This window comes from Nicotiana sylvestris, chromosome 8, assembly GCF_000393655.2.
Source record: "Nicotiana sylvestris chromosome 8, ASM39365v2, whole genome shotgun sequence".
Taxonomy (NCBI): Eukaryota; Viridiplantae; Streptophyta; class Magnoliopsida; order Solanales; family Solanaceae; genus Nicotiana; species Nicotiana sylvestris.
Genome location: NC_091064.1, coordinates 99,269,320 through 99,278,675, shown reverse-complemented (window position 1 = coordinate 99,278,675; position 9,356 = coordinate 99,269,320). Strand labels below are relative to the sequence as shown.

Here is a 9,356-nt window from a genome sequence, read left to right as displayed (position 1 = left end):
AAGAGAATTAGCAGAAGGCTTTGCTTAAGTATAAGCTCTAATTTAAGGTAGAGTAGGTCCAAGCACAAATCAAGTTCTTTAAAGTTTAAAGATTGAGAAAGGTTTTTGTAGGGTAACTTAGATCTTTAGGCTTTCATCTGTTCAAGTTCCTTGTCTTTTAACAAAGAATTAATAAATTGGATGCTAGTTTCCGTAAAGGCTGGAACAAGGGTGATCAAGGAAAATGTTTTGTCATGAAACTAGGATATTTGCAAGTTTTACTACATACTTATGTCATCATATCATAGTTTTACTACATACTTATAGGTTGGCCGATACCCTATCCCATTTGATATCAAATAATCGTAGAGGCTTTATAGACAGACATTCATTTTGTACAGTATGTCAGAGATCTTGACGGCCCAAATATATTCATGTTTTAAAAAAGATGGTTCATTGATACAGTGTGTGACCACGTATAGTTATGCATTGTGAGTTGTGGCCATGTTCGCCCATCATGAACACAGAAAGAATAAGTTACAGAGTGGTTCGCTTGGGGCAGCTCGGCACCGAGTGTCAGCCATGCTTCCCCAGGTTCGGGGCGTGACAATTTGGGTGGCTGTCTTTAGTCCAGCTAGAGATCCCGAGGTAGTCCTGCAGGCATCCGCAGACCCGGCTTTCTCTTCTATCTTATTATGTGTTCTGTTTTCACTTGTTTCCGGGACAGATTGTATTTTCTTTTCAGACACTTGTATGTAGTACTCATAGACAATCCAAGATATTGTGACATCGGATTCCGGGTAGAAGAGTATGTTGACATTGTAGTACTGGTTTTGGTTATTTTATCAGTTTAGGTCTTCCGCTTGTTCTATTTATCGTTAATATTAAATGTTGATTACCTGTTAATCAAAATTATTAAAAAGGGCTAAAATAAAAGAGTTAGTGATTCTTTATTGCGCAGCTTGCCTAGCTTCCACGAGTAGGCGCCATCATGACTCCCGAGGGTGGGAAATTCGGGTCGTGACAAGTTGGTATCAGAGCTCTAGGTTACATAGGTCTCACAATTCACGGACAAGCTTAGTAGAATCTGAGGGATCGGTACAGAGACGTCTGTATTTATCCCCCAGAGGCTACAGAGTTAGGAAAAACTTCACATTTATTCTTTCTTGTCGGGCGGCTTGGTTTCTCAATGCTAATTGAATTTCTACTCTGATCTTTCGCAGATGGCGAGAACACGCGCTTCCTCATCCACCGATCAGCAGCCAGAGCCCCCAGCAGCAGCTCCCACGAGGGGTAGAGGGTGAGGCCGAGGCCGTGCTAGAGGCCGAGGCAGGGGCAGAGCTCAGCCCAGAGCACCAGTACCAGCGGCGGAGCCTCAGGTTGACTTTGATGATGAGGTTCCGGCCCAGAAAGTTTCGGTGGGCCCAGCTCAGGTCCTAGAGGGGTTTATTGCTACCTCGGTACTCCAGGATGCTCTGGTCCGTCTAGTGGGCCTTTTGGAGAGTGTCACCTGGGCAGACTTGCTTCCTGTAGTACCAGCCATCTCTCACACTGGAGGAGGAGCCCAGACTCCTGCTTCTCGCACTCCGGAGCAGATGACTCCCCAGTTTCAGACTCCAGCAGCTCAGCTAGTTGGAGCAGTTCAGCCGGGTGTGGTAGCTCAGACCGGTGATGGAGAAGTTATGTCTACTGATGCTTTGTGGAGATTGGACAGGTTCACCAAGCTCTTCACTACTACTTTCAGCGGTGCATCTTCTGAGGATCCTCAGGATTATCTAGACAACTGTCGTGAGGTTCTCAGGAACATGGGGATAGTAGAGACCAATGGGGTCGATTTTGCTACTTTTCGTTTGTCTGGATCCGCTAAGACTTGGTGGAGAGATTATTGCTTGGCTAGACCAACCGGATCACCAACTTTGACTTGGGAGCATTTTACTCAGCTATTTCTGGAGAAGTTTCTCCCCATCACTTAGCGAGAGGCCTATCGGAGGCAGTTTGAGTGTCTCCAGCAGGGTTTTATGACTGTTACCCAGTATGAGACCAGATTCATCGATTTGGCTTATCATGCTCTTATTATACTTCCCACCGAGAGAGGGAGGATGAGGAGGTTTATTGATGGACTTACAGCCGATTCGTATTCAGATGGATAGGGAGACAGGGAGTGAGATTTCTTTCCAGGAGGCGGCCAATGTGGCCAGGAGAGTGGAGATGGTTCTGTCGCAGGGAGGTGGTCATGGGTCGGACAAGAGGCCTCGTCATTCAGGCAGATTCAGTGGTACCTCGTCTGGAGGCAGGGATTCATATGGTAGAGGCTATCCTGCTAGGCCCTTTCAGTCAACACTTTAGGTTTCTCATGGTGCTTCAGGTGGCCGTAGTTCTCAGATGCAGTATTCTGATCAGCAGTCCTATAGTGCACCACCAGCCTCTATCAGTGCACCGCCGCTCCAGAGTTTTCGGGGTGGTCATTCAGGTCGCCAGAGTCAGTCTTAGTTTCCTCAACCGCATCATTTAGGTGGATGCTTTGAGTGTGGTGAGTATGGTCATATCCGGAGGGCTTGTCCGAGATTGGTGGGTACTCAGTCACAGCAGCAGAATTCCCGTGCTATAGTTCAGGCACCTGGTGTTCCACAGCCCGTCCAGCCAACTAGAGGTGGGGATTGAGGTGCTAGAGGTAGAGGTAGAGGTGTTAGAGGTGGAGCTTAAACCTCTAGAGGTGGAGGCTAGCCAGCTGCAGGCCGTCCCAAAGATGTAGTCCAGGGTGGTGGGGCCCAACCTCGATGTTATGCTCTTCCAGCCAGGCCTGAGGCTGAGGTTTCCAATGCAGTTATCACATGTACTGTTCTAGTTTGTGACCGAGATGCTTCAGTTTTATTTGATCCAGGGTCTACATACTCCTATGTGTCATCTTATTTTACACCGTATCTGGTCATGCCTAGTGATTCTTTGAGTGCTCCTGTTTATGTGTCTATACCGGTGGGTGATTATATTGTGGTAGATCAAGTCCATCGTTCTTGTATTGTGGGGATTGGGGGTCTTGAGACTCGTGTAGATTTATTGCTTCTAGACATGGTTGATTTCGATGTCATATTGGGGATGGATTGTTATCACCTTACCACGCTATCTTGGACTGTCATGCCAAGATTGTGACCTTAGCCTTGTCGGGTTTACCTCGTTTAGAGTGGAGAGAGACTCCTAATCATTCTACCCGTAGTGTTATCTCCTATGTGAAGGCTCAGTGTATGGTCGAGAAGGAGTGTTTGGCCTATTTGGCATATGTTCGTGATTCTAGTGCCGAGGTTCCTTCTATTGATTCTGTTCCTGTTGTTCGTGAGTTCCCTGAGGTATTTCCTTCAGACCTACCGGGTATGCCACCCGACAAGGATATTGACTTCTGTATTGATTTGGCTTCGGATACTCAGTCCATTTCTATCCCGCCATATCGTATGGCTCCGCCTGAGTTGAAAGAGTTGAAGGAGCAGTTGCAAGACTTGCTTGAGAATCGTTTCATTAAACCCAGTGTTTCGCCTTAGGGTGCGCCGGTGTTGTTTGTTAAGAAGAAGGATGGATCGATGAGAATGCGTATTGATTACCGGCAGTTGAACAAAGTTACAATCAAGAATAAGTATCCATTGCCGAGGATCGATGATTTGTTTGATCAGCTTCAGGGTGACAAGGTATTTTCGAAGATTGATTTGAGATCTGGCTACCATCAGTTGAGGATTAGGGCATTCGATGTCCCTAAGACAGCTTTCCACACTTGGTACGGGCATTATGAGTTCTTGGTGATGTCATTCAGGTTGACAAATTCCCCAGCAGCTTTTATGGATTTGATGAACCGAGTGTTCATGCCTTACTTGGATTCGTTCGTGATAGTCTTCATTGATGATATTTTGATATATTCCTGCAACTGGGAGGACTACGAGCATCATCTTAGATCAGTTCTTCAGACTTTGAGGGATAGTCAATTGTATGCTAAGTTTTCGAAGTGTGAGTTCTGTGAGCACGTGATTTTTGCCCTATATGAATTATTCCCATAAATTCAACAAAATAAATCTTTCCCATTGTTTGCAATTTCGTGGATTTTTGTAGCATTTTTTGTTAATTGCTTGCATTTGTCTGTGCACATTTATTTTATTTAAATCATGAAAAATACCAAAAATATTACTCATGGCATTTAGGCTTCATTTTGTACATTTTTAGGACTAATCGGTAGTTACTTGTTTTATAAAAAAAATTTGAAAATCACAAAAAAAATGCTTCATTTTTTACACTTTTATTGATTTTTTCTCTTTTAATTTAGGAGTAAGTATTTTTTATAATTAGTTAATTAGCTTAATTTCACATTTTTAGATAATCTAGGTTTTTGATTTTAGGATTTTTAAAATCAAAGGAAAAGAAAAATGAAAAAAAGGAGTTTTGATTTAATCTTCCTACCCTAAAGTTAACTAGCCCAAATTCATGACCCAAATTCCTTCAAAAGCACAAAAACATTGAGCTCATACCCTTTTCCCATTTAACCTAACCTAATTCCTACCCCTATATAATAATGTTAACTCCTAAAATAAAAACCTAGACACACTCTCTTTGATCAGACCCAAGCGGCGCACAAGAAAAGATGAAATGGAGAGCTCTTCATCTTTTCTGGACAGATGAGCAGACCCAAGAGTTCTTGCTACTCCCCACATACAGGTGCCATCGATTCATGTCCAAAATTCAAGCCCAGCTTTGAAAATTCAAAAGAGAGTTTCAAATACAAACCAAAACAGAAACAAAGGAGGATTTGAAAGCTATTCACACTTCTACTTATTTTTTACTTCAATTTTTCTGGAATGTCAAGTGACATTTGGGTTTAGAGCTTCCGATTCAGGCACTAGTTAAGAAATTTGGCGGATTGAATCGTTGTCCGTTGCCGTCGAGTTGAACTCATTTGGTCGCTGGTTTGTCTCTGTTTCTGCTGCTGGATTTTGCCTTATATTTCAGAATTGTGTTGGTTATCTCCAGTTTATTTTCGGTGTTTAGGTATGTATATATTTACCCGGGATCCTCTTTTGAATATAGATGAATATTTGGATTATTGACTCTATGAATATGTTCAGTTTTTCGGATTCCTTGTGTTCGTCCATCAGATCTATGGAGTTTTGTTTTTTGCTGTCAAATATCTAATTGGGGTTCTTTGTTTTGAGTTGAAGGTATCAAAATTGAAATTGCTTTCCAAGCTGATTTTTATTTACTTGAACTAAGCTCGTTAACAGTAAAAGTATCATATCGTTGAACACTCTGTGGTTAGGTTTGTGGTAATTGTTAATCGGAGATTTGTTGTAATTGTTAATTGATTTGAGGAAGTCGAGAAGCAATGTGTGCTGGAGCTAATCTTCGGACTCTTGCAAAGCAAATTCGAATAGCAATTGATGAAGCTTTTAAGCTTGTTTAGATATTACTTGGGTATGTTTGAGGTGCTTCTTTGAATGTATAGATGAGAATGGATCTATGAGGTTAATCCACTGATTCTAGCATGTTTACTTGAAGTAAATCATTTGCAATTGAATGCTAAATATGGTATTTGTTTATTAAGTATGCAAGTTTGCTTTAGATGGTTTAATCTAGTTCATGTGTTAAAATCTGGGCTTTGTAGTGCTATGATAAATGTCATTTAGCTACTGGAATTTTATATCTCAAGCGTAAGGCTCAACAACGTGAAAAGTGGTTATTCTCGTATAAATGTCTCTGTCTTAGTGTAAAGCTGAATATTTTTGCAAATGATTGTTTAGTTAATGAGTGGTTAAGGCTGCAAATCAAAGTGGCTGGAACAGTTTGATGTCGTAAATTGGTAGGAGTAAACTAACTAACTATCTAATGTAGGAAATTATTTGAGGTGTGCTATGCCAAATAAAATCTCAAAATTCGTGGCCCTCATTTAACTAACTTTAATCCTAGAAATCGGGGCATGCCATTTAGTTGAATTTTCATGGCCCTCGCAAAGTTTAAAAATGCGTAGTTCATTTTAGGTGCGTATTTTAAAATTTACCTTCCTAAAGTCGGGTGCGCATTTATGTGACCCAAATCCAAATCTCAATAACGTTAGATAAAATATGTTGCGGACTGCGAGTGCATTTATGTGATGTGGATCAAGACGTATTTTAAATGACGTTGCAATCTTCCTAAAAATGAATAAAAGCGGCTATAAGGTTAAAATTGAACCATAGGCTAAAACATGTATTAAAATCAAGTAAATAGGCCAAATATAACAGTTGAGCGACCGTGCTAGAACCACGGAATCCGGGAATGCATGACATCTTCTCCCGGGTTAACAGAATTCCTTACCCGAATTTCTGTGTTCGCGGACGTAAAACAGAGTCAATCTTTCCTCGATTCGGGATTTGAAACCGGTGACTTGGGACACTATAAATTATCCCAAGTGGCTACTCTGAATCTTTAAATAAATAATCTCATTTCGATTGTCACTTAAATTGGAAAAACTCCCTTATATACCCTTCTGGGGGTGTAGGTAAAAAGGAGGTGTGACAGCTCTGGCGATCGAACCCACGACCTCTGGTTCAGGGTTCAAGAATTCGAGCTTAGAATAATTGTTGTAGTTGACTTTATTTATTATCTGATTTTATTACATGTTTGGGCCTAATATGCTAAATGTTGCTTTTACCGCTTTGATATTATCCGAACTGTATATGAACTGTTACGAAACCCCTCTCTTCTCTCTCCCGAGGAGTGCACGTTGGTCGTGACTTCTTTTTGTTTGTGTCATATCCCAAATAGAACGAGGTTCGGACAAGTTGCAAAGCCGGATGATCTTTTGGTTACCAGTACGCAGCCCCCCTCGGCTCAAGTTGTCCGCTCGGGTAAGCCAGGTCTAGAACAATATATCCAAGTTTTAAACTTAGAATAACTCAGCCTCATGCCGGATCCCTAGTAGGAATGCTTGTTTGCATCACGTGCATTTGACTTTGGGGACTCAACACAGGGGTTGAGTCCGTCTAGGGCAGGTGTACCCAAAGAACAAAAGACTATCCTGTTGCATCTTATGTGCTACATGTTGCAATTTTCAAGGGTAAACGAGGTCATTTGGGTGACCAATGAGGTTTGAGGATAAATGAGAAAAAAGAGGGTGAAGTGTAAAAAATAAAGCAAGTAGGGCCCAGTTATGTTTTTCTTTCACATTTTATTTTTAAGAAAAGACCAAAAAATGAAAATGGAAAAATCCAAAAAGATTTTGCACTTTCCCATTATTTTGTTCAAAAAAAAAATCAGAAAAAGAAAATCCAAAAGGGTTTACATGTTTCATCATTTTTCAAAAACAAAAGACAAAAAATATGTTTTCTCTAAATTAGTTGTGTTTTTTTTAATTCTCGCCCGTATCCAATTTGCCTGAACTATGCATACCTGATTCTCGTCTTTTGGGGCGTGATACGTAGGCAACCCGCATAGGGTCTGGTCTTCCTAGTAAATCTTAGGTTCTTGGCTTTGCGGGATCTTAGCCAAATTCAGGAGTTGCTTGTTGGGAATAGTGTGAACTGAGTTGTGTTGTTGGACTCTACTGTTGAAATATTTAGAGTTCAAGTTGAAATTCTCTTGTCAAACTGCTTATATGCTGATGAATGTTCTGTTGGGATCAGTCCTTGATTGTGGGAGCATTGTTTTGTGATTTTAATTCAATCTATGAGCTATTTATGGGGCCATGTTTGAAAGTAAATCCTGCATTGAAGTTTTTAGAGTAAATTGATAGCTGAAATTCCCCTAGTTTGAACTTGTTACCAACAGTTTCAAATAGTTGTTGTTGTCATTGAGTTTAATTGAGGGGATTCAGTTGGACTAGAGATTGAGTAGCTTGAATTATGATTTGGTTGAGCATATAGTAAGCTAAGTCTGCCGAAAATTTGTGTTAGTTGAGATTGTGCTTGAGTTCAGCAGTGATAGTTGAAATCTGGTTTTTACTTCTAAAATATTCTCCTTGTTGAATTGAGTGCTCTTGTTCCATAAACTATTGTCCAGTTGGTTAGAATCTGCTGATAGAAGTTGAAGGTTTGCTGCTAGTTTCCTGTTGCTGTAAAAGATTTTGTGCTTGCTGCCCGCAGTCCTGTATTGTTCAGTTTCTGTTCAATAGTGAAGATGTTCGTTTTTTGGGGGGATTGATGTTACGACAGTTTTTCTGAACAGTTGAGGGAGTTTTGCACAAGTTTTAGCTTCAGTTAACTCAACTGCATTGCTCCAGGTTATATGCCAACAATACACTACTGAAATTCAAGTTTTGAGTATCTTTTTGAAAGCAAATTCTGCATTGTTCAGCTGCACTTTGTCTGCACTATTTGGTTATTCTGGTTGAAGCTGCTGACTACTTACTTGATTCTCCTTGCCGGAAGCAGAAGAACATGCTAAGACTTGGGTCGTGGGGTAAGGAAACCTTCTGTTATTGAGAGATCCCTCAAGTTGCACTTTGAATATGCTTGTAATAAATAGAAGTAATATAACAGTGCTTTGTTCTCCAAGGCTTCAAGGTGTGACCATGTTGGATACAATCTGAAAGTTGTGTTCCAATCCACGTGATCTTCTGGCTTGTACACGCTAATCCACCAGACAACTTGCTTAACCCACATGCATTAGTCTACAATTTCATCGATGCCTTGTTGGCAGCCAAGGTGCTCATGCCTGTATTTACTCTTGGAATAGCTCTATTTTATATCCCCTAGCGATTGTTGTGATAACTCCAGCGGCTCAAGGGAGGAGGGGGTATGCGGACAAAATATTGCCTGAAGTATTAGGAACTTTGTTTGTTACTTGATAGATATTGGGATGAATTTGTCCAAAAAAATTCCTATTTATTTTTCAGCAGATGCAGTTTGGCTAAACGATGAGGACACATCGATATCACAGCTAAAACACCAGCAGAATCCATGTTTGATGAGAGCCCTGCTAGATTTAGCTAGTGCATCATACACATTTCTAAGTTCTTTCTGCCCAAGCTACAATTTTATGGTTTCAGGAGTTAGACACAGAATTAGTTGATTGTATGTGAGAATCAAGTCTTTTCAAGTATGTAATGACAGAATAGTTGATTGGATACTCGCATGCCAAAAAGAAACAGAACCTAAAGAATTTGTGCATTTGAAATTTTGAAGTGTGTGACTTATTTTTATTATAATAATTTACTTTGATCGGATACTCGCTTAAACTGTTAGAGAGAGCACACTTCTATTTACTTATTTTTATTTATGAAAAGCACACTTCTAACTAAAAAAATAATAAAGAATTTTTTTTTCTTCTAGGGTTTTGTCCTTAATAATTTCCCATAGAGTATTTGTTTAAAAAAAAGGAAGAAAAAATATGCTCGTTAAGCTTGAGTTTGGAATAAGTTATAGAACATTAAG

At 40.3% G+C, this 9,356-nt stretch overlaps 1 long non-coding RNA gene across 1 annotated transcript; it reads left to right on the top strand.

The window, feature by feature from the left end:
• Positions 1-4,515: 4,515 nt before the first annotated feature.
• LOC104240176 (uncharacterized) lies at positions 4,516-9,115 on the top strand. The gene is made up of 2 exons (XR_714355.2): positions 4,516-4,998; positions 7,984-9,115. It is a non-coding gene; the product is annotated as an uncharacterized lncRNA (long non-coding RNA).
• Positions 9,116-9,356: the final 241 nt, after the last annotated feature.